The sequence below is a fragment of the Streptopelia decaocto genome (assembly GCF_964273445.1).
Source record: "Streptopelia decaocto genome assembly, chromosome: 1".
Taxonomy (NCBI): Eukaryota; Metazoa; Chordata; class Aves; order Columbiformes; family Columbidae; genus Streptopelia; species Streptopelia decaocto.
The window spans coordinates 75,143,050-75,168,658 of record NC_138663.1 but is presented as its reverse complement, the minus strand read 5'-3'; the positions used below and the strand labels follow the sequence as shown (position 1 = coordinate 75,168,658).

General features: G+C 38.7%; 1 protein-coding gene across 3 annotated transcripts in view; it reads right to left on the bottom strand.

The window, feature by feature from the left end:
• Nucleotides 1–18,506, bottom strand: part of PACSIN2 (protein kinase C and casein kinase substrate in neurons 2) — a 61,882-nt gene extending 43,376 nt beyond the window's left edge. For 2 of the 3 annotated variants that reach the window (XM_082050782.1, XM_082050784.1), the window contains exon 1: nt 18,356–18,506. The gene's annotated coding sequence lies outside the window, so the exon portion shown is untranslated. Of the gene's footprint in view, nt 1–3,358; nt 3,379–18,355 lie in introns of those variants that run through there. The other variant, XM_082050783.1, reaches the window with a different exon arrangement.
• Nucleotides 18,507–25,609: the final 7,103 nt, after the last annotated feature.

Below are 25,609 nucleotides of genomic sequence, written 5' to 3'. Positions count from 1 at the left end.
TTAATTTTCTGGTCTTGAAATGATAATTTACTATAAGGACATAAGACCTCTACTTACCATTTAGTAATCTACACAACATGGGCTGCTGATCTAATAGAATGAAATACTCCCTAAAAAACACTTTTAAAAAATATAAATATAACAAACTGATTCCTTACCATACTAAACTCATTGGTCTAAGCTCCCTAGAAGTATCACGCTTAAGTATTAAGGTCACAGATCTGATTTTATAGGCTTCCTTGTATACATAATTTGACAAGCTAAGCTATAAGTTCATTTTTTGGTGCATTTTTTTAAACCTACTTTAACCATAACACAATTGAAAAGCTAGAGTTTTCAGTGTGCGAAACAAGGTGCTACTTTAAAACAGGCATACAAGATCAACATTAGGCAAAAATGAAAGTGGAAGGGGGTTTTTTTTTGGTTCTCAAGGTTTCGCTAATCTTATTAAGGGTTTAGAAGTAAAACACACAGAGTAGCCAGTCTTCCTTATGATTTTCAGAAATCTGGATACACATTACCTTATACAGTTCTCAAACACACAAATCACTTAAATGTAGAATCCCTAAATGTTACAAGGTGAAATGAATGCTTAATTTGGTCAACTAATCTGAGAAAGACTAGTTGAAAAGACTAGTCTTTTCTACCCTTCTCCCACTTTTCAGGAAAAGGAAAGCTTTTTATGCCATTTTCAATAAACGCTTGACTGAAGTACAAGTAGGTCAGTGACCTACCCTACAATCTAAATTGGACTGAAATTCAAGGAAACTGGGACAGAGGCCTCATTAGCTACCAGGTTCTTGCACTCGCAATTACCATTGTGTTTTTTCACTTAATAACGCTGTGCCATCACTGACTATGGAGCATTTAAACAGCAGCCTTTAATATGCATCTCAGCAAAAATTAAAGGACAGAAAGAACAGAGGTAAATAACAAACTTCAGCCTAGTGCTCTCCCAAGATTAGAGTTTGAGAAACACTACTGTTGAAAATTCAAGTATGCAAGACTACTTTTAAAATATATATGGCCGAGAGCCAAGGTGGACCAAAGTGTTGAAGCAAAGTGTTAGTAATACAGTAAGCACATAATACACAACATCCCTTTGTTCGTCACGTGTGCTGCTGCATAACTGCAGCATTTTAAATGGTTCCAAAATGATTCTTAAAAACAGAACCAACTGCTACTAAAGGTAGAATTATCCACCTCTTTTGCTTTGTGAACTAAATCTAAATTCATATGTCAGTAACCTCTACAGTCACAAACCAGTGGTGTGATAGTCATAGCAGCTGAGAAAAGCAGGCACAAATAGCTCCAGAATAAAGTGATCAAATTTCATAAGCTATTTAGTTTACTGCAAATCATTCTGCACATTGTAATCAAACTGAAAAACTGCATAACATTAGACTCCAGAGAGTCTGGAGTCATTACATTCAAATGCAACAACCTGTTTTAAATGAAAATAGAATTCAATTGGTATTTTCACATGATGCATAGTAACATGAAGTAATCAGAACAGAAAAGGTTAGTATCATGGAATTAAAATAATTCTGGAATTAAAATATCAAACTTAGACACACTCAAAAGAAATGGCTTAAGCCAGATTTCTAAAACGTACTTTGTGCATAAGCTGTATATATATGGTTTATATGCACTCACACACACATAAAAACAGCCGGGAATGGAAAAATAATTCTCCTCAGTAGTGCAGAGTTTTTGTGCCATTGGCCTGAAGTTATGTTTAACACATTGGGAATTTTCAGCAATCTTACCAAAGGTGCTACCAGGGCCCACCTCCAAGACTTTACGAACTAGTTAGTGATCCTGTGCTCATGAATTCAACTTGAATGTCTGAACAGATTACACGCCATATTTCCCTGTGGACTGAATTTGTCCTCCAAGATTTAAACATACTGCATTTGAGCTGACAGCCAGGATGGTATCACTGTGCTCACTTCCAAGCAGTGGGGTGGGGCAGACAATTACATAGAAGACAGAACTACACTATGACACTATCAAGGCCAGGCTCTGTGTCACTGGTCACACTAATATCCCCAATGTTCTAGAATAGCTTGTGGTTACTGAAGTGAGTCACCTGTCTACATATGACTACAGTTACAAAGCTGTATCTCCATATGGCTCATCAGATAAGAGGCTGAGCAGGAAAGTAAGCAAAACAGATCGAATGGTTCAACAGCTGAAACAGCTGCAAGTTGGAAGCTTCAATTACGCAGAAATGTCTTTAAAAGTGACACTGAAAATAAGATTTCTATTTGATAAAATATTCCTCAAGAATAAGAAAACCAAGCCATGTCCTTACTCAATGACTAATAAACTTCACATTTAACTATTTTTTACCATATGGTAGTGGGAAGAAAAAAAGTAGTATATAAGATTTTAAAATAATGCAGAAAAAAGTGTAGACAAATAAAGACAAAAAAAACTGTGATTAAAAACTATATACAAAATATATTATTTAGAATATTTACAGGCAACATATCATTTTCATAATCATACTCTTCAATGTCACAGGTCAAGTCAAGAACATTTCAGCTGAGAACACTTGTGAAACTTAAGTACTGGTATTTTCCACTTCTTGTTCTGAAGGTTTAAAGCTTTAATGTATATCATCTGATATAAACTGCATTACAAGACGTAAGACTGCATCCAGAAAAATCTCAAAACCATTTTTCTGCACACCATTTTTCAGTTTTCATGACTTCAAAACACAATGGCTTTACTGGAGGGACAGGCATTCATCCTTTAGTTCCTAGCATAAATCAGAGGCAAACTGTGATCTACCCAAATAGGAGAGCATACCAAATCCAGAACGCTTTAAATTGACAAAATCCCAACTAGACCCATGAAGCTAACATCAGCTCCAGTAACATTACACATAGTACCTCCTTAGTCCTTCAGCCTTCTTAGGAAAGCCAGAAGTTTCTCTAACCCACTAAAAGAATGCCTCCAGTAGCTACAGCTATGATCTCAGGGATGTTTGTTTTTAATAACTGAAGAGTCATCTTCACAAGTAACCGTCACACAATCAATCCACGTCTCAGATCACTGTTCTTTTAAAGAGCACTCAACTGTCCTTAATTCTAAGGCTTAAGGGTACAAAGCACTCAACAGAACAAAATAATTTCATATATATTTTTAAAATATACTTTAAGGGATGTATATTTTGATCTACTAAGTTTATTTCACAACACGCAAAAAAGTGTTTCAAACACACGTATAATTAAAAAAAATCACACACACAAAAACAAACAAACAAACAACAAAAAAACAAGAACACTACAAGCATGAAAGAGATCCAAGTTTAACTGCAGGGTTTTTCTTGCCATTGAGTATTACTAACCTTTGGTACAACTACTTGAAGGCTCCACACACACATACTCCTGTAGCAAAGTTTCTTTCTTATCCTTTGTAACAAGGTGGCTATCCTCACAACAGAAGTAGGAATACCAGTATTTCTGTTTAGCTTAAAATTTCAGTTTATACCAAAAGAACTTGTACAACTGTCCATATCTGAAAGACAAAATAATAGCTGCTTCACTGAGGCAAAATATCCGTATATTTGATGCATTAGACCTACAAAAAAAAACCTCAAAAAACCCCACAGGTATTCCACTTAAAACATCATTGTATTTTACCACATCTAAAAAATTAGCATTAGTAAAGAATGTGCTATGTATTCAAGAGCTTAATAACCTCTATTCCTTAGACAATGTCCATTTATTCTGTATCTGACAATTTATGAGACTGCAAATGAAATTTTGTCCAGCTCTAACAGCTTCCAAAAAATTGCCTACCTTTTCCCCATGTTATGCTACAAGGAATTTGAATATTCAGTTTGTTTCATAGGAAGAAAAACAGTTTTATTACCTAGTTTACATTTGGCACACTACTGTAAAAAGCCTGTTGACATAATTCCAACCCAAAATGCTGATTTGAAAACAAAGGCAGCTAATGTTTCTTGATCCCTTCACCGACTGGTAGCACTTTAGCATTGGAAACACTTTGTTCCATTTGACTCAGATAAGCAATGAGCTAGTTAACTGTGACAGAGAACAATCTATCAGACTTTGTTTTCAACGGGAAAGAAATCCCTTTACTTTCATCTTCTCAGAAAATAAAGGTAAGATCTATTCACATTTTTAACACTAGATTTTATGGGAAGTCAATGCAATAGCTGAAGAGATTGGCAAAATAATATGGATTATAGTGAGGGTTGCAGGAATCCTGAAAATAAGATCAGGTCTTTTGAGCTGTTGAGGCTGGACTACCCAATGTGTTGAGCAGGTCTTCAAAGAGTGTTCAATAGCCACACTTCAGTACAACAATAAGATATATTTCAGCTGAATATTTGTCAATGATCACAGAATCACACAACAGCTCAGGTTGGAAGGGACCTTGAAAGATCATCTAGTCCAACCTTTCATGGGAATGGGAGCCTGGATGAGATTATCTAGCACCCTATCCAGTTGAATCTTGAAAACCTCCAGTGATGCGGACTCTACAGTTGGTATCTATCAATTCACAAGATGTCTTCAATCATTCAGCTTCCAAAAGATAAGAACTAGATCACAATCACAAGAGCACCATTCTCGCAGCCAGTTACCGTTTCAGTTGCTGGTTTACCTCCTGCACACACACAGACACAATTGTACTCCATTTTTCCTTTTTTCTTTGGCTAAAGTAGAAGGCTACACAGTTGAATCTTGCAACCAAAGCCATTAACTCATCCTTTAACTACAAAGTCTAATACCTGAAGAAGAATTTCCTGGTAACAACATTTTTCTGGTACACAGAAAATCTAAGCTATAACACATTCATGCAATGATTTGGGTTTTATGTTACTGTTCATTTTGCGTAATGCAAATTGAAAATAAACAAGTAACTAAGAGCTTCAAAGAACACTTATTTGGTGCACATGTACTCCACAAAATAGTTTTTCTCCTGGGCTTGTTACGTGTGGGTATAACTGTTTTTTACTATATTAATATATTTTATTGTAACATCCATTGGCATGAGGTTTGTTCTCTTTACTAACCCCCCTTCAGTATTTGCATTGTTATTTCATATTACTTTCACACAGTTATTAAATATTGGATTATTTTATCTTGCCTAAATGTTGCTCTGAAAGAATAGGCAATCCAATATTACAATTCACAACGCAACTCACAAGAATGTGAAAAGAGCAAGTAATGATCGATGCCCAACTACATTCCCCCCCAAAAAAGATAAAGCTCTAAACCCACAATATTTCAGTCTCGCATTTCTACCACTAGCACCCAAAAATCCTTTGAAAGGAAGGCAACTACTATTTCAGAAGTGCTTATGTGTTTATTATTTTTACACAAATTGAAGAATTCTAATTACACCAAACCAGTCTAAGTCTACCCAACATTCTGTTAGAATATAGTACCCACCTCTAAGTCCAGCTTTGAGAGCTTTTTGTAAGAGAAACTACAGTAGTTGACACAAAAAAAACCAACTTCTTCATTCTGAGGCTCCGAATAACAAAGGCTGGGACTAACTGGAACAACTTAGAGTAGCAACATCAGCGAAGAGCTCTAAGGGTTTTTCTGAGTTCTCCCTGGTTACTTGTATGAGAACATAGAAACTATATCCCTACAGTATTCATCAAATAAAGAAATTTCTGAAGATAGCCTTTTCAACCTAAAAATAGAGCAAGGGTGGCTATTTGAATGGGTTTAGTGCTGACTCACAGCTTTGACTAGGTCCTAGCAAAATCAACATTGAAATTAGTTTTACTAAATCCACATGGTTCCAATTGACAGACCTAAAATGCAAAATCACTGTCCATTTTCAAGTATCTAGGAAAAATAAAAGTCAACAGAAGCTAGCATCAAGTAATATAAGTAGGATAGGTAGAAGGAAAGAAAAAAAAGTCATACTAATATGACTGACACAAATACAATGCTATATAAAGAGTTCTTTTAACTATGCAGAAAACCTCTGGCTTGAGGTTCAAGATACGCAAGTACAAATCCAGTGCCTTTATCCTATAGGCAAAAGTACTGAAAACTTATTCAAATTCTGAAAAATCTCTAATCTCATCTTTCACAGTCCTCTAGTTATGGTCTTTCCATAGTAATATTGCAATAATTTATTCACCACTTTCAGAATCTTGATGCAAGTTACCACCTGAATTCATTCACCTTAACACAGATAACCAGTAATTCTATATCAAGTTTTAAATTCTATACAAAACCAAAAGAAATCCAATAACAAATTCTTAAGTGGATTTTCAAGTAGGTAAATTCTCACTTGCTTCAATATTTAAGTTTTAGTAGGCTAGCTTTAGACAAAACTTTAAAGTTGTTGTTTGTTTTTTTTTTTTTTTTTAATGCATTTGACATATGTATGCCAAATCCATACTTGTCTTTCACCCAATATTTCTTTTTTTCCTTGAAGCAGAAAAGCACATTCATAAAGCAAGTTAGCCAACTGGGAAGCAAGATTTTTAAATGTCTTGTTAAATTTATATAGTTAGATTAGCATCGCTTTTAGTATTCACAGCTACATAAAGCAGTTAAGTACTTAAAAGTGGGCGATGGTGAAATACACAGAAGACATGACTTGCATTCCTTCCTCTTTTAGGGCAGATACTATAGCCAGATTGAGATTTTTCACAGTATTCCAAATTTAAACATGCATGCCGACTTTGATGTAAAAGGCTAGGTGTAATATGCCATCTTTTGCACACTCCAATAATTCTCATGGGCCAGCATAGCTACATAACTGGAGAAAGTAGCTCAAATTTTATTCAAAGATTCAAGTGATACATTTTTCCTTGACAAATTCAAAACACATTTTTAGAAAAGCATCATTATAAAATCTTCAGCTTTAAAGAGCCAATTTGTACAGCAGCTTTTTACGGTATTTTTTTCCTACATAATAAATCGCATTTCAGTTAGTATTCTAGCCTTATTAGATACTTTACACTCCCCTGAATATTAATGATCTTATAAAAACTTTATAAACCTCACAGTTGAACTACTAACATCACTCACAACTCAGACAAATAATCTTGAAAGATATGATACTAGTATTAGCACTATTCATTCAAAAAAAAGTAGCATTTTTATATATGAAATGTGAAATAAACACTGCAAATGAAAGAAGAAAAAAACCTTTAAATGTACTTGAAAACATCAAAACCTGTTCAACTCTTTCTATATTTCCTTGCTATGCAGTATGATCTCCTGGAAATAGCATTAAGACTGGTAAAATTGTTACTATAAAACTAGTAATTTTGTTCCGTAAAAACTGGTGGGCATTACATACTTAATTTAGCACAGTTTGTTCTTAATTACATAAAGGAAAGTGTTTCTGCAACACTTAACATGTAGAAGCAATGATGCTTCCTAACTACCCTGTTGTGCAAGAAAGGAAAGGAGGGCAAAAGCGGCAGAAATAAAGATACTCAACTGCAGTATTGCAGTTTCAGTTTCTCTATAGGGCTAGTAAAAAATTATTAGACTGATCAAAGTCTAAAGCAAATACGTTGTCTTGCATAACCCCAAAATCAATCCAGAATTCATGTAAATTTGTTTTATCTATTTCCATGTATCAACTACTGAACTGCTACCAACTGACAATGACTGAAACCGCACAGCACAGATTTTACTCATGATACCCATACAACTCACAGGACTTACATTCTACCAGAGACTATTTAATAACCCAATATAAACCAAGTACTAAAAATACAGTGATTAGAATCCAACTAGACACACGTATTGTTGTCTGATACAGGGATACTACAAGGCAAAGCAGAAGCAGCTGCTTCTATGCTACTTTGAACAAGGGATTTCTTGGCCAAATTCAAACCAATTTTAAAGTTCACCTACAGATCCTTTAAAACTATATGGATTGCCATTTAATCTGCTCAAATTTGTATTTAGAAATATAAATAATGGATTTCATCCTACCTTAATGAACAGACACGTCATTCACAACATTTAGTGAATGAACTTTCACCTTTTGTAGTGCAGTGAACAATGAAAGAAAAGCAAAAAGGGTTCTGCAATACTTGGAAAGATGTTCTCTGATAGCCAGTCTGGGCACCTGCTTCAAAAAAACATTAGGTGGAAGATCGCTTTGCTGACAATAACTAAGAAAGCAGACTGGGCAGTATCACAGAAAAAAGGTAACAGGAGGACCCAACTTATTTGATTTGATTATTTTTGAGGAAGGAAGAAAAAAAAAAAAAATCACAGCACACGTTACAATAGGAAATAAGAGAGCTGGCATGGGTTTTGTGTATACCTAGGGGAAAGGAAAAAAAAAAAAAAAAAAAAAAAAAGAGAGCCATACACACCACCCCAAACCCACATACTTGATTCTTTCCATAAGATTAAGTCAATTTTGGAAATTAAATATTGAGTTGGAATTCAAATCTAGTTCTTCAAAGCCTGGTTTAACAATAAAGCATTAATTTAAATTTAATTAATTTAAATCTACTGCTAGGAGGTTTTAAAATTATTCAACATTCACTTTTTAAATAAATATAGCGTTTCATTACACAAGAATCAGTGTTACACATAAGAAACATTTCAGTTATTTACAACCAAGTATTTTAGAAGTTAAAAGGCAAAGACTTTTAGCTCATTTCTACGTAGAACCTGTTCAATTTTCAAAGGTATTTCAATTCTGTCTTCTAGTCCTTCCACACTAAAATATTTTAAGGAAAAATTGAAATAAAAAACACCCAGCAAGTTTACCTTTAAATTTATGAATTCAAGATCATTTGAAACTTCTTACCTATTCAGCCATGCATTCAAAATTAGGGAAAAAAAAAAAAAAATCAAGAAAAATAAGTGAATCTTCAACTCCCTTAACTATAAATAAAGTGTACAGTGTCCAGGCAGGAAGTGTTAAATCTTACACAGTTGTATTTCAGCAGCTCATGTAACATAGCTTCAGCTGCTAGGATGATCAACACTGTTCCATTTCTACACACTACATTTTTCTTATTTTATTACATCCTGACCATCTTTGCCATATATGACATTATAAAAGCACTTACGCAAAAAACTTGTTTACACGCAACATTCACTTTACATCTTAACTTCATAGAAATTATTCACTGTACTGCTCATCTCAATACCTAGCCTGCTCTACTTTATTATGGTATAAATTTGTTTCACTGACAAAGATTGATCTGGTCTTCTCCCATGTCCCCAGTCACTCCTCCTGACCCATCCATCCCTATGCCATCCATTATATTCAGGAAGCCAGGTGCTAAGCTTTTACCAGCTGAAAATTACTCTGCCAAAAATAAAGGGAAACCAAGTCCGATCACAGCACAACCATATAAATAGTGCCAACATAGAGCACATAGCAAGAACAAATAGCTGGGCACCAGGGAAAGAATCTGATTTCCCATATTAGTAGCAATACAGACTGCCACTGGTTTTGATGTTACTTGCCTTATCACTGTGAGCAGAAGTGGCAACAAGCTTCTGAGCTAGTTTAACAAGTTACAAGATGTGCTAACAAAAGGAATGAGCAAGTACACCTACAACATGAAAGATACTCTTCAGAAAGTCTGAGACCCTGAAAGATAGGCAAAAAGATACTTCCACTGTTTATGTGCAAGTGGTAGACACACAAGTCAAAAAAATTTTATTTTTGCCTTTGAGAACATAAATCAAGACCACTCACATCACTGAAACCTCACTGTACAAGTCACATGGCTGAACAGTTTGTTAGTGGTTATAACATAGGTAGAGAGGATTAAGTGGTCAAGAAAGAAGTGGTGACACTACTGCAATAATATTCATTAATTTTGAATTATTAACAACTTTAAAGGACAACAACATCTTCCAGTAGCTTGTGCACCACATGGGCACTAATTACTGTCTACTTAAGACCACTCAAGCACAGTAAACAAAGAGCAGTCAGCTCCTTCTGACACAGAACTGCTGTGTTAAGAATGCCACATTACTGTGAGGCCCTTTGGTCCCACTGACATATATTCCACATTCACTTTCCCAATTCTAAAATTTGCAAGGAATTTAACATGCATTATAGGTGACAATGCCCTAACTCAAAGAGCACACTGCATCCAATGCAAAGGAAGTCCATGCATATGGTACCTCAAAAGAGAATGGATGACAGAACTAAAAGAAGTCACTACCTGCATACCAGTCCTGAGTTGACTCAGACTATTTCCAGTTTCAACGGAGAAGACTCAGGTTTTGCTATCTAATCAAATGATTAGTTTATCACACAAGAATCACATGGAATCACACTAGATTTTTTTTTTATTATTATTATATGGTTCCCAAAGCCACATTAGAAGAAGAAAACAAAGTAGCAAGAGAAATAGCTATAGGTGAAGTGGGAAAGCAGGGAAGTTCATGGTAACAAACGTAACAAAATGGATGGAAAATTACAGAAGACAGCAGAGAGAACCAAGACAGAAATAGTTGTAGTGGTAGACCTCAAATATTTTTAAAGCTCCTTTTTTGTCCTTATTATAACAACCTTGGCAACAATGTTATCATTCATAAGGTATCACCTTAATGTAGTAACAGAGGCAGAAGGTCTATGAATGCTGACAAATAATCATAAGTGAGTTATATGATTATTACCCCTCAAATTAGAAATCGAAATGGCTTAGTGTGCCAGGTCAACCAAGACAGGGTTAAGTTCTACTCTGCCAGGACAGCTGACCCAGACTAGCCAAAGTGGGTATTCCATACCACCTAAGTTCATGCTCAGTTACACAGGGGGTGGGCCAGGGGGGCAGGCTCACTGGGGTCCCATTGCTTCATAGCTTCTTTCATTATTGTTGTTGTTATTGTTAGTTCGTTTTTCTTTGCTGTTCTATTAAACTGTTCTTATCCCAACCCATGAGTTTTTGCATTTGTCTTTTGATTCTTCTCCTCATTCCACAGGGGGCAAGGGAGGGGTGAGTGAGTGGAACATGGTTTTAGCTGCTAAGTGTGGGACCTGGGGCTAAACTACAGACACTTAGGAGTCCAAAACAAGCATGTCCAAATTAGCTTTTGTTCAAGAATTTGAAAAAATCATTTGAGTGTCTTTAAGTCAACAAACTTTTAAGAAGTTCTGAAAAATGGGGAAAACTGATATTACGTAAGCATTTAAAAGGGACGCGGTTATAGCTTACTAAATACAAGTAAATTGAAATGGAACCAATAAGATCCCACTTGAGCATAACTAGTTGATAGTTGTTATTACATAAGTAAAAAGAAAAATCAATACGAAAAATTTCTTATATTACATTTACTTTCAGCTCTCAAAATAGAATAAAGAAATTATATGAAGCAGGATGTGTCTACTGAGCTACCACTAAGCTATTTACCATTATCACTGGTGACCTCAGAATGGATCAGGACCCATGACTGATCTACTGCACAGCTGATATAAGAAAAAGCATAAGGAAATTCTAAATAACAGAGAATCCAGTGCTGATAAACATATTTGGATTGTTTGCTGAAATGAAGACAAGCTAAAGACCCTACTTCAGAATTCACATTGGGTTGTACCAAGACAAAGTTTAATTTTCCTATCTGTCATGGTTTAACCTCAGATGGCAACTAAGCACCACGCAGCCACTTGCTCGCTCCTCCATGGTGGGATGGGGTAAAGAATTAGGAAGGTGAAAGTAAGAAAATTCCTGGGCTGAGATAAAGATGGTTTAACAGGTAAAGCAAAAGCTGTGTGCATAAGCAAAGCAAAACAAAGAATTCATTCACCACTTCCCACGGGCAGGCAGGTGTTCAGCCATCTCCAGGAAGGCAGGACTCCATCACACATAACATTTACTTGTGAAGACAATTGCCATCACTCCAAATGTGCTCCCTTCCTTCTTTCCCCAGGTTTATATACTGAGCGTGATGTCATACGGTGTTGAATATTGCTTTGCGCAGTTTGGGTCAGCTGTCCTGGCTGTGCCCCCTCCCAAATTCTTATGCACCTGGCACCCTTGGTGAGGCCAGCTGTCCCCCTGCAGCCCATGGAGGTCCATAGTGGAGCAGATACCCACCTGTAGCCCATGGAGAGCCCACACTGGAGCAGGCTCCTGGCACAACCTGTGACCCCATGAAGAAAGGAGCTCAGGATGGAGCAGGTTTGCTGGCAGGACTTGTGACTTGGGAGATCCACATTGGAGCAGTCTGCTCCTGAAGGGCTGCACCCCATGGAAGGGACCCACGTTGGAGCAGTTCATGAAGAACTGCAGCTCATGGGAAGGACTCATGTTGGATAAGTTCATGGACGATCGTCTGCCATGGGACGGACCCCATCCTGGAGCAGGTAAAGAGTGTGAGGAGGAAGGAGCAGCAGAGACAACATGTGATGAACTGACCACAACCCCCATTTCCTGTTCCCTTGCAACACTTGGGGGGAGGAGGCAGAGAAATCAGGAGTCAACTTGAGCCCCAGAAGAAGAAAGGGGCGAGGGGAAGGTATTTTAAGATTTTGCTTTATTTCTCATTATCCTACACTGATTTGATTGACAATAGATTAAATTACTGTCCCTGAGTTGAGTCTGTTCTGTCTATGACAGTAATTGGTGAGTGATCTCTCCCTGTCCTTATCTCAACCCACAAGTCTTTCATTATATATTGTCTCACCTGTCCAGTTGAGGAAGGGAGTGATAAAGCAGCTTGGTGGGCACCTGACATCCAGTCAAGGTCAACCCACCACAGGCCAATGACACAGTAGCCATATACAAGTTGTTTCGCTTCTCTCCCCGTTGAGGACTCAGTTCACTAAGACAGCATAGAAGTTTGCTTTGGGAAGTAGCACTATTAATTGCAGGTTCATAGTTCATACTTTATCCATATGTGCTGGTTGTTCCTACTCTTAATTAAACCAGCTTTCAAAAAAGACAAAAACTTCGAAGGAAGAATGACACATAGCCCTAAAAGTTCCCCGTGTCATAAAAACTACTAGTACAAAGCAGAACAGCAGTAAAACATACTCAAGTTGGTATAAACCAGTGGAAACACTACTGGCCTACCAAAATAGTGGACCAATATAAATAATCAATGAGACACCAATACTCCAGCTGTGGGCATAAGAGTTTCTAAGAAATTTCATTGCTCAATTCTCACTGTATTTGAATGACACAAGACTGATAGCATTCTTTATATGAAGCTCTCTCCTAACAAAAAAATTAAAGAAAATGTGTTTAAAGGAAATGGTTATCCAGTTTCAGTTCTTACATGTAAAATGGAGTGCTCACATTTTGGAATGGAAACATCACCTCAGTCCAGCAAGAACTTGGGAACAATTCCCTTCAGTTAAGTTCACCCTAAAGCTTAACCAAGCAGGTCAATGGCTCCTTCAAGTTAAGCACAATTGAATATTACCCAGATATTAGACTAGTTAGTTGGTTAGCTTGTTTCAGGTAAATGACAAGAAAAAAAAAAAAAGTGTTTAAGCTTTTATCTGTAACTATTAAGAGACAGAAAGAACTTGAACACTTTGGAAAAAAATGCTTTTAAAAATGTTATTCAAGGACTGTGGAATCAAGCATGCCTGCAAGTTGATGTTGTACACACACAGGTCCATTAAATACAAAGAGTTGCTTTAACATAACTAGACCTGTTTATTATAGATTTATCATTTCTCCTGACAAGAAAGCAGCAAAAGCAGCATTGTTCCACTCAGTAGTGATCCAGGTATCTGCCAGTTTGCTACGTAAGCCTCTATTAAGGGTCAGGATTGGAGGCATAAGCCAAACTTAAAAGATGTCCCATTTGTCCTGTGACTTATGGAAGATCATTGACTGAAATCTGTACTTCGCACTACCCTTTTAAGGACACATTAAGCATATTCACCCCGCACCCTTTATTTGACCTTTTAAGTCAGAAATAAAACAAAAAACTACATAAGCTTAAAAGAATAGTTAAGTATGGCTATGCATCTACTATTGATAACTAAGAAAATTCTTATTTCAACATTTACCTACCATTACTATGCTAAGTAAGAAGCTCTGTACAATTGGTTTTGGAACCCCAAACCCTTGGTTATGCTCAGAAAATTTGAGATGGCAGGTATGAGAACTATGCTAGTCCTTTCAGAGCTCAATCAATACATACCTTTTGCTGTTAGAATCACCAGCTGGCAGTGCATCAGCCTGATATGTGGGGGAGATTAACTTATTACCATACATAAAAATCAGATTTATGAGTCCTGTTTGTGCTACTCGTGTACAAAGATACAATAATAATAAGACAGAAAGAATATCACATTCCTGCAAAAAGACACTTCACAGACATCCAGTTTTAATATTAGGAAACAGCCAACTACATTATAGTCAAAAGCTAAGAGTTTGCAAGTACATCATAATTCTGTGATCCATAAATCACAACCGGCATGAGAAGATATTTAGAACACATACTTGTGAACTCTTCTGAGTTCACAGTGTCACTTAAAATCTGCATGGCACCCATTCTCAGAGTGTCACGTCTATACGTTTATGTCAAAAGATGACATAAAAGCTAGCCTTCTTGGTTCCAATAAAACTGTTTGAAACAAGTATTTAATAATATGATTTGACAGGCTGTTCTTGTCCTCACCATTTTTGCTGCTATGTTGTAGTCTGGTTTGTTATTCACCAGTCTAGAGTATATGATGAAAGACAAAGAAGGTTGTTTAAAATTTTTGGTCTGTATATGTCTTGGAATTAAGTCTTAACTTTAAGTGGAGTCTTACACAAGCAAAAAGGGTTAATAACATGCATTTGCCCAAAAACAAACACTGCAAGATACAGGTTTCCAACACTGTCAAAATATTTACAACATGTTGTATAAGCCAGAACAGTTTTTAAACATTTGCATATTGTGAAGAGTTGAACCAAATCACGTCACTTAAAGCCTTAGTGACATTTTCTTATTGCTTCTAAGCTCATTACTGTGCAGTGTTACAATACCTGTGCTAGCTCTATCCCTATTTACTAACTGGGGCTGTGTGCCTCCTCAAATATTGACACATCCTGTCCACCAAGATTTACAGGACTCTACCAATGCACAGCAGTTCACAATGGCTCAAGCAGAATCACTCACACTCTAAGGAGCACACATCAAGGCAGATTCTAGACCAACATCATTAGAGAAATTTTGACTATTCCCTCGCCTCAAGCAATGTACCTTGCAGAAGAGCACACAAAGGAACGACATTCAAGTCTCGTGATAAATTCAACTATGACTGTAGACTGGGAACCAACCCCAGGATACAACAGCCTTTTTACTGTCAACTTCAGGTTATTCTTCCCAACCCCTGTGTGCCAACTAGCCAGGTAACATTCATATTAAGTATACCATTCTACTCAACCACAGACTTAGAATACTTAGCTCAGTTTGTCTCAGTACAGTTACATCACTGTTATTTCCTGCTTTCTTCCTTTTCATGTGCTGAGAACAATTGATCGTTACATTAAGTCAAGCCAAAAATCTGTAACTACGTTTAGTTGAAAGGAACAATACACTTCTTGAAGTTTTATGGATTAAGACAGAATTTGAATTAAATTCTATGTTAAAAAAACGTTGTTTATCTGACAGACTAGTCTTCAATTAAAGCATTAGAGACTTCATTCCAGATCTCAGGCAATGAGTAAGTCATTAAAACTTATAACTTCTTTTAAAAAGCAGAGATCCCAAGGACAAACAAAACACTATTCCAATGTATTAGTTTACATGCATGTTTAAACAAATCTATTAAAAATACTTCAATCTGCATTTACTGTTCTCCTGGCTTATTGTAGGAGAAGATGCAACTTTTTCCACAACCTGCTACTACCACATTGAGAAAACCATGCACCATCTCAGAGGCAGAAAGCTACCTTTTAGCTAATGTCCATTACTCCCACAGATTCATACAAGCACAGGCAATTCTTGACTAGCTGGACCACTAAGCATTTTATCTTTTGCCATTGCTGTGACAGGCTGACAAGCACAGAAGTCTCTTGTCCTGCATTTACAGGCTACCAATTCAAGTCAACATACCCTCTTCAAAATGAGAGAAAAGACATTCAATTAAAAAAAAGAAGTTTCAAAACAGTTTTGTCTAACAACCATTAAACTATTTCACTGCTAACTACAATTGTGCTATGTATCTTCCTTTTAACATTGATATTGTTGCTTGATGTGTGGCATGCAGTTTAGCCCCCAGGGCAGGTGTTAATATCTTTTCCAAAATGGCACTGCACAACACAAACTCTGAGCCAAAGAAAGCGACTCTAGAACTGTAAGCTACGCACTGAGGGGAGTCTGGAGCACTCCAACACTGAACAGGATGCCAAGGTTAACACTACAGAGGACAAGGTAGCACCTGCACTCCTCTCCTGCTTACCATACCTAAGCTGTGGTATAGTATGATCAGAGGTCTCTAACATGATGTTGCATTGTGCTAATTAGACATACCTCATGTACTAATACATGCTACTGTTTAAGCTGATTCAGTCCTAACTGGTAGAACTCTACTATCTTTGAAGGAAGGTTGCAAGATTGACAAAATATAATTTCATACAGAAAGCACATTAGCCCTCAGTGCCAATAACCTTAATAGTTAAAAAACACAATTAAGGAGTTTTGCCCGTCTGAAATACAGTTGGCAAACTGTTTTAGTTACCTCTCTCCTTTAAGCAGAAATACAAGTTCCTCCTCCTCCTCCTCCTCCTCCCCCTCAAGAAAGCAATGAAGCAATGTTTTTATATTAGTGTCATCACAGACATATGAGAATGATCTTTCTGTTGCACTAAAACCAGAATGAAAACTCAGTTGCTTACATAACACAGTCTTCACTATGACTATTACAATAATGCACTGTTCATGTTTTTACCTTTTCAAAGCAGTGAAAACGTTCTGTCTTCAGAGAAGGGCTGAACACACTCTAGAATTCAATTCAAACTAGCAGAAGGCAAAAATCGCCCCCGTGGCAAGAGAAAACAGTCTTATGGCAACCTTTCAAGTAGTCTGTTGTGAGGTTGTGGAGTGCAACAGAAGAAAACAAAAGTGTCTAGCACATCTCAAGGCTCATTTTCTACCCCAGTCTGGGTCACATACAAACGATCAAACTTATTGAAATAGGCACAGAAAATGTGAGCAGTGGTGTACTTGTTTTAAATGATCCTAACTAACCTATGCTTTTAATCAAGAACGGCTATGAAGAAAACAGAACATTTAAAATTGCAAGACTGCATTTAGTTTTAAAACATTCCATTTACAAAGGACATCATATGTCACTTGCACCTTTCTGGCTTCCCTTGCTGCTATGGCGAAAGGATGAAGCCTCATAAGACTGAATCTATCAGCTTCTGAGTCACTCCAACCAGAGACAGCCAAACAGCTGTGGAAGATGGATATAGCAAGCCAGACAGACACTATAGATACCCAGTCCTTCTCTAACCAGGTAGTCTCAATGCACATAAAGAGACTTCTGTCTCTCACACAGGCATTTTTCACTTTGCAAGATGAGGAGATTCTTTCCGCAAGCCAAAAAAGGGAAAGTCAAGAGAGAAGGCGGCAATGGCAAGCCCAAGAAGTCTGACTTGGCTGGGTCATTACCAGTACTCAGGAGACTGTGAGCTGTTTAAAACCTCACTCTCCCCTATAGAAACACTTCCTCCCACCAAACCAGCATCATTACTTGCCATCATCCAGGACGCCGGGATTTCAAAGCCGGGAGGAAAAATCCAGTCGGTCAATTTTAGGTCTCCCTCTACACCCTCTTTTCCTCCCCTCCCAAAACCAAAGCCGTCGTCACCACCACCACCACCGAGTGGGTCACTAAACTTCCCCGAGCTCTTTCCCTCCTACAGGAACCGAGCCTCCCCACAGCCACTGTCGTCATTCCTCGCAAGCCCCAGCCCTGCCCTGCCCCGCCAGGAGCCGTGCAAGGAGAGCTTCACCTTCCCCACGCCCGCCGGAGAGAGGACGGCTCGACACCCCCGCGGGACCCGCGGGCCCGCATCCCCCAGCGCCCCCCCCCGCCCGCCGCCTCTCCACGCCGCCGTCGCGCCTCAGCACTGTCACTCCCGTCCGTGCCCCCAGACCCTCTTTCCCGCCACCGTCTCACCGCGGTCCCTCAGCACCCAACGGGGCCTCCACGGCACGCCGCCCGCCCCGCCCCGCGCGGCCTGACCCCGCCACGGGGCAACAGCAGCGCCGGCCGCCGCCGGCTCACAAGCGACGAGCTGAACCAAACGCCCTCCCCGCGTCCGCCGGTGCGAATGCGCTGCCCGCCATTCCGCGCTCCCCCGCAAAAGCCCCGACGAGGTTCTAAACCCCGGCCTCTGCCTCGAGTCTCTCTCTGAGGCCAGGGCCCAAGACGACGGCACCGCCCTCACCTGAAGTGCCGGGAAGCGCCCGTCTCCTGTGCCCGCGGGCGGCGAGGAGGGTGGGGGCTGGCGAGACTGAGAGAGAGAGCGCGGCGGAACGCGAGAGACACCCCAGCGCTCCGCTCCCCGCCGCACCGACTGCCGCCCCCCGCGCCCGCCACCCCCGCCCCTCCGATTGGCGGACGCCCAGCCGCCCTCCGATTGGGCGAGAGCGACGAGCAGGCTCCCGCCCCGACGCCGACTATTGGCTCTCCCAGACTGCCAATTAACGCTGCTTCCTAGTCGAAGGCTGGAAGGGGTGGTGGGGGCAAAGGTAGCTGGTGGTGCGCGCGCCCGCGGCCGGCTTGGGCTTCCCCAACGGCTGTCGGGGGCCGTTAGCGCCGGGTACGCCTCGGAGTGGCCCGGTTGGCGGGCCAAGCCCCCGGCTGGGGGCCACCTCATGAGGGGGCTGTGGCCGCTTCGGGGTACGCGTCTGCGGCTGGCAGCGCCAGCGGCTGCCACCCCGCGCCTACCGGGCAGCCTGCCCGCCCCGACCGGCTCGCCGAGAGGGCAGCCACTGTGTGCGTATAACACAGGTGTATACGTGGTCGGAAACCGCTGACAGTAACGCTGCAGAACATGTCAGGGCACAACGTGAATAAAAACATTGCGCCTATGTCCCGTTTCCGCTGCGGAGGACCGTGAACGAGCAGAAGATTTCGTTTCCCGAAGCGGAATTTGAGCGAACCGAAAGATCCTGAAAAGTGACAGGGACTTTTAGAGGCCCGAAAGTGGTGAAGGTTTTAATTTCCCTCCCGATCCCGCGGCAGTCCCGCCGTGTAACGCAGTGCCCTCTAACACCACAATGCGGCAATGACGGTGCTGCATTTATTCCGCTTCTCCTCCGGCTCCCGTCTGTCAGCTGCAGCCGCGTCTCGCTGCGGGGGACGGCACAGGACTTCGCGGGCTTGTCTGACAGCTGCATTCGAGACGGAGGTGGCTCAAGGACAGAGCCACCTTTAAAATAGCATTGCTGATTTGTTTAAACCTCGGTGCACGGAGGTACGTAATACCTGAATAGTACCACAGGCAGAACTGTTATTCCAGCCCTTGCCTATCTTTCAGACTTATTTGCTCTAGAGAGAGGATTATTTCAAGTTCCAAGCAGCAGTCATCACGGTAACCTTATTTTGTCCCTTCAGCCTTTACCTTCTCCTCCACCAGCTTCAGCATTTCCTTCCCATCTGCCCTTCTCATCGCTAATCTGCCTCCAGCGTTGTCCCAGAGGACAGCCTAGTTTGAGGACAGCAAGAGCTCTTGATCATTTGTTAGGGCTGCAAAACAGTCGTAAGAGTACTTTCCTCTTGGCCATGTTTCTTATGCAAGTCTGCATATAATCAGCATAGACGCCAAGTCTTCCTGTACTCTTTCACTAAGTGTGTGACTCATGAACTCAAGGAGTTTTAAGTTCACTGGGAATTTAGATTAGTTCAGGACTGTGAGACCACAGCAATGAGGTAAATTTTACCTTCTGAAGAAATGTCCTTAAAAATTTGAGTTGAATTAATTGCAGTTAATATTACTGCAAAATTTGGTCAGATTGGTAATCGTTCTAAGATTTAACGTTATTTCTCCCTTCCCTAATCTCCTTTTCATCTCTCTTGAAATTAAGAATTTTACAGTTTAGGGGAGGAATCTTGAAATTTGTTGCTATTTCTTCTCTCAGTTCTGACCACAAATGTGCTTTAGTTTTCCACACAGTGGCTCTCATTAAATATGAGATCAAGCTTTGCATAAACCAGCTCTCTTTACAGGAGATTACAAGTGATGTATATAATCACAAATACAGCTCTTTCTGTATGGACACGAATCAAGCTTCCGTTTTGCCTAAAGCATTGTCAAAGCTGGAAATCCTCCCTGCCAGAACACTTAGACTTTCTTCAACCTCAACATCAAAACAGTCATTCATCTCTTTGTATGGTCAAATAAGGCTCAAACTTGTTCAAAGATTGAAGAAACAGAACAGGAATTCAGTGTAAATCATAGTGCTCCCTGGTAGAACTAAGTTCATATTGTGATGAAATGGAATTCCATTTCAGCAGAGGACAGAAGTTCAACTGCAGTTGGTGGTGGACTGACACAAAAAAAAGCGCAACTATTCCACACAGAGTTGGTTAAATACCACCTTTTGCCCCAAAAATCACTTCACTGTGCACAAAAGCAGTGCAAATAATATACATGCCACTGCATGTGAAAGCCAGCGCTCACATTTTTACATGAGGCCAGTATGAGGACAATGACTGTCAATGGAGCAGGAGAGCCCTGAGTCTGGTTGCAAAAACTATCGGTCTTTCAACAATGAGGAAAATAGTGCCTTATTCTTCAAATCAGCTATTCCCATGCATGGACTTTGCTAGGCCTCTGTACTGCTTATACCTTTTATATATATTATATATATTACTTATTACTATATTACATCATGTGTGTATATATACATTGTGTTTATTTTATTACTATATTTACATATATATTTACTGTATTTACATATATATATTGACTAGATTAAAAAAAAATATGTACATGTAGGTACCGTAAGTTCAGTCATTGTATCACAGTGCAAAGGCAGTCGTGCAGTCTTGGGAGTCCTTGTCATATAGAACTTGAACTGCTTCTGCCTTCCAAGGGAACAGAGGATGATCAGAAATGAGTAATTTACACAACATTTTTGTACCAACAACTGGATTCAGATTTTAACACAACTTGAGATATAACAACTGTGTTTTCCAGCTTTTCACTTAAATATCTTTATAAATGCTATGAAAGGCAGGACTATTAATTGGAAAAAAAGAAAGCTAACCAGAAGACAATTTATATGAACATTTTAATTTAATATTTGGAGGTGTCTCAAGGCACCACTTTGGGGAACAGCATTTTCAAGCTGCTGAATATTCTCTTCTGGTTGCAAGATGTTTCCTATGCTTTTTACATTTAGATGAAAAACACTTAGACACCTTTGGAAGTCAATAAGACAAGAGCAGCCATCAGAATTTTTAAAATACATTTTCAGTTGTAAAATTTTTTGCCCCTTTCCAAGTGTACTATTTGAAACAATTCAGAAGCAACATTAGAATCATCTTAGTCTACTTTTTGGATCAACACTATCGATCTTCCCACTAATTACCTCTAGACGCAAAAGCAGAATTTGTCTGCATTGGGGTTAATACTCATGCTGGTGCAGTAATTTGACTTCATTATCTATAGTAATACAGTTTAAGGTATGTATAAATATATGTAGGCTTGAGGCTACATGCATTAGATAAATACATATACGCACTTGAAAAACTGCTTGGGTAAATATACCACAGAGGTTAATAAAGTACTATTTTTTTTCGATTTATAAAATGTAAATTATCTTTATGCATATTCAAATGCTAAGTTTTTCTTGTAGTGAATTAAATGAGATTAGTGGTCTAATTATATCTATCATCAGTCATGCAACCTCCCAGCGTGATGACACTGTTATGATGCCATAAATAAGTTACTGATCTAGTGAATCATACTTTAACATGTTAATCATTTGGGGTTTAGGATTTTGATATTTTTTCCTAAATATTAAAATTCATTTGTTCTCTGACCATTTTCAGTTATATTCAGAATATGACAGACTGGCAAAGATTATCCCAATCTTTCTTCTTAAAAGAAAGACTAACTGTCTATGCATCCCCCCTGGTAAGCATTTGATTTAGACTGTTAGGAACAGGAAAGGAAGTTTCTGAAAAAAAAAAAAAAATCATCTCTCTCATTTTAGATAAGTATCCCGTGGTTATTTTTACTTTTAACACAATCTATTTTTAAATATGCTTCTTGTGTCTTCTGCTGTCCTCAGAAATTCCATGTGTCCTTTTAAGCACTAATACTTCATCTGTAAAGAAATTTTGTCTCTTGGCTGCACTCCATGCAAATTTTGTTAGTGTTTCTTGACTCTTGCAATAACGTTTCAGCATTCTCTTCAGAACCTTCCTCTCTAGACAAGAAAGCCCACGTTACGCATGTATTTATTTACTTACACTTTAAATTTAATTCCTGAACCATGTTTTGATTGCAAATGTAATGCCATTAGTGAATATATATGCCAACCAATGACACAGAATTTCAGAATACGAAATATAATTCCGCTCCAATCAATTTGCACTGTTTCACTGCCCAACTTTCACTGGGAAAGAACTTTTCACATTAAGATGTGTTCTTGTCTGAAATATTCTTTATTATCTCCTTGTTTTTCACATTAATGTTTTAAATTAGTGTTTCATACTGTCCAAACTTCAATTTCACAACAATTGTCTATGATTGGCTCAGATGTGGCTGATATGCTTTTAATAGGTATAAAAATTGAGAATAATGAAGGCATACAAGGTTCTCTGTCAATGGTAAAGATATCTCTATGTTATTATAAAAACTGTGAAAGTTCTGGCTATGGACTGCTCTGACTATAGAGAGTTTCTCTGAGCTTGCCTAAGCTTTGATGGCAACCTAAAAAAAATGGAAAAAAAAATACAGCCTAGCACAAACAACTTCCTCCTATTCAGTAAAAACAATCAGTTTTTCCAAGATACTCATTTATGTTCCTATTTCCTCTTAATAATCGAACATTTAACAAAATTGTGGCTAAAGTCAGCTTTTCCCAGCTATACGTATTTATTTTCTGCAGCGAATACAAGAATAAAGTTTTTGTTAAGGAACCCCACATGTTAGCGTAACCAGCCATGGACACCAGTGTTACATTTTGATACCTACGCACCAGATGGCATGGAGTCCTTCCAACTGCCCTGAAGGCTTGAGTGAGCTATTTTAATAAAGAAGGCACAAAATATAAGTTGCCTTCTGTTTTTTTTTTTTCACCTAAGTAAACTGAACAGTAACTACTTCAGAAACAGCACTAGTTTGTCATGACAGAGTAAAGCCCTTCCTTTACTACAGATAAATGAGCTCTGCCTGACATGTTCTGCTGCCGAAATGCAGGACTATCTATCTTCCGTGAAACGTCTATTGTTTTGCTAAGTTTATAGCAGGAAGTGAATCAGGAGATGGGGACATTTTAGGCAGAAGTTCTATTGTAAAGCCAACAGCAACAAAGTAGCTTTAGGGATAATACTGTTTCTTTTATTCCAATTAAGTTCCTAAAGCCATATAAAGAAGCTATTCTGTGGGAATCTTATTAATTCCTTCCATGTCAAAGAATTAATAGGGAGAAAGGTTAGTGCCCAGGAAGCAAGCCCCACTATTCAACTCTAGCAATAAGCTCCTTCTACACTGATGTCATTATAACAATTCCCATCGCTGTTTAGAGCTTGTCTATTTAATTCTTCATACAATACTGTCGTTATGCCAGTGATCACTTGAGCATATGAAGAACCGTATTTTAGGACCAAGACGCATATTTATTTTAGCTCTGCCTGGCAAATTATTACACTAGCCAGGGTCAGAACTTTTGGGAACTGTTATTTGTGATTTATTTTGCTGCACTAAAAGCCAAAACAGTTTCTTTATCCTACAATTAGATACATTTGGATGATGATTGGCCTAGGGCCACGGTTAGTTACTCAGAACGAAGAGTTTGTCTGTTTGCAGCCACTCAGATTTAAGCTCACTTAAGCCCTCTCAGTCAGAGGTAAAACAGTCTTCAATCTTTTGGAGAATTAGGCTCTGGCAAAACAAGCTACTTTACCTTTGAATGAGAGCCACACAAGGTTTGACATCTTTTATTATACATTTTCTCATCACAACTTCATGCAATTCCACCTAACTCCTATAGTAGAGGCAAGCCCTGAGTGGTGTACACATCTCTCTAATCACCTCAGTCGCAGCTGATAGCAGAGCATGCCCCAGGCTGTTATCAGTACGTGCACCACTTCGTACCATTAGTTCTGTTCTACCACAGCAACAGATGTAGTTAAGGACGCAAGAGTGAAAAGTTTAATTGCCTGCTCAGGGATATAATCTTAAAGTTTTCACTTCCAGTTTCTCTTCCCCCTTAGCAGATTTTCACCTTTACTTTTCAAGGCCATGTACAAACAGGCACCTCACAGGGCAATATCCACATACTACCCCTTCCCCCCCTTCAGAACTATTAGCTATGACTGCTTTTGTTTCTTTGTCATCCTCCTGCTTCTGAGTCTACAGACATGCTGCTTCATGCACAGAGCCAACTCTCATTCCAGCTAATGCGGAACATGACCCTTATTCAAGTTCCTTCAAAGCATTGTATTTTTCAACAGGTCTTATGTGGAAAAAAAGATATAGCAATGGATGTTCCTCATTTTTCAGTTTCTCTAGAACATTTAATTACATTCATGCAGCTTCAAGTTCTTCATCAGAAAAGGAAGACTTCCTGATGGCTTACAGGTTTTTGGGGGTTTGTTTGTTACTGATAATCAGAAAGGCAATCTTAGTCATCTAGAATTTAATGTTATTTCAGTTTTGTTCTTTAAAACTCCATTTACATATGTAAGTTTTTCATGTATTAGAAGTGAAAATACAGTTATGCTTTCAAACTTCAACCTCTGCAAAAAGCCTGTGGGAAAAGAAAATAAGGAGAAAGCAGTCTGATGTACCTAATCACTAGTCTACTGTTTTTAAAAAGAAAGTGGAATGGGGTCAGGAAGAGAGGGTCACTGTATCTGCAGTCTCTTTGACTTCTTGCTTTTTAAAGAACATTGCACTTCTGGATTCATGTTTGGGTCAGCAGGATAAATTACTAGCAATACATCAGTTGGAAATTTAACTGTCTAAAATGTAACATCAACATTTGAAATCTAAATTCTAGTTCTGAGATTAAGTACTACATAGCCAAAGATTCCTGTAAAAGCTTTTATTATTTTTTTTTCCCCAATTAGTAATACTTTAGTGTTTTGATTCTGAGGTAGTAATGATAATTCACTAGTTATTTTACAGATATATTTCATCCTCAAGTGTTCAAAATATATTTTCCCAATACTACAGTGGCCAAAGAGAAGTATCTGTTTCTTCCAAATTGACAGCTCTGCTACAAAAATATTTTCCGTATAAAATACAGCTCTCTAAATACTATATATGATTGAAATACATCTGCTACACACTGGGACAGAAATCCTTATTCTTTGAAGTCTGTACAACTTCCACTGATTTAACATGATGACAATTTTTCAGAAGTCAGGACTGGAAGAGATGCATTATTATACTGAGTAATACAAGTGCAAGCTCAAATGAGTTGAACCTTTCTCAGCCATTAGAAGACCTCCAAGCAAA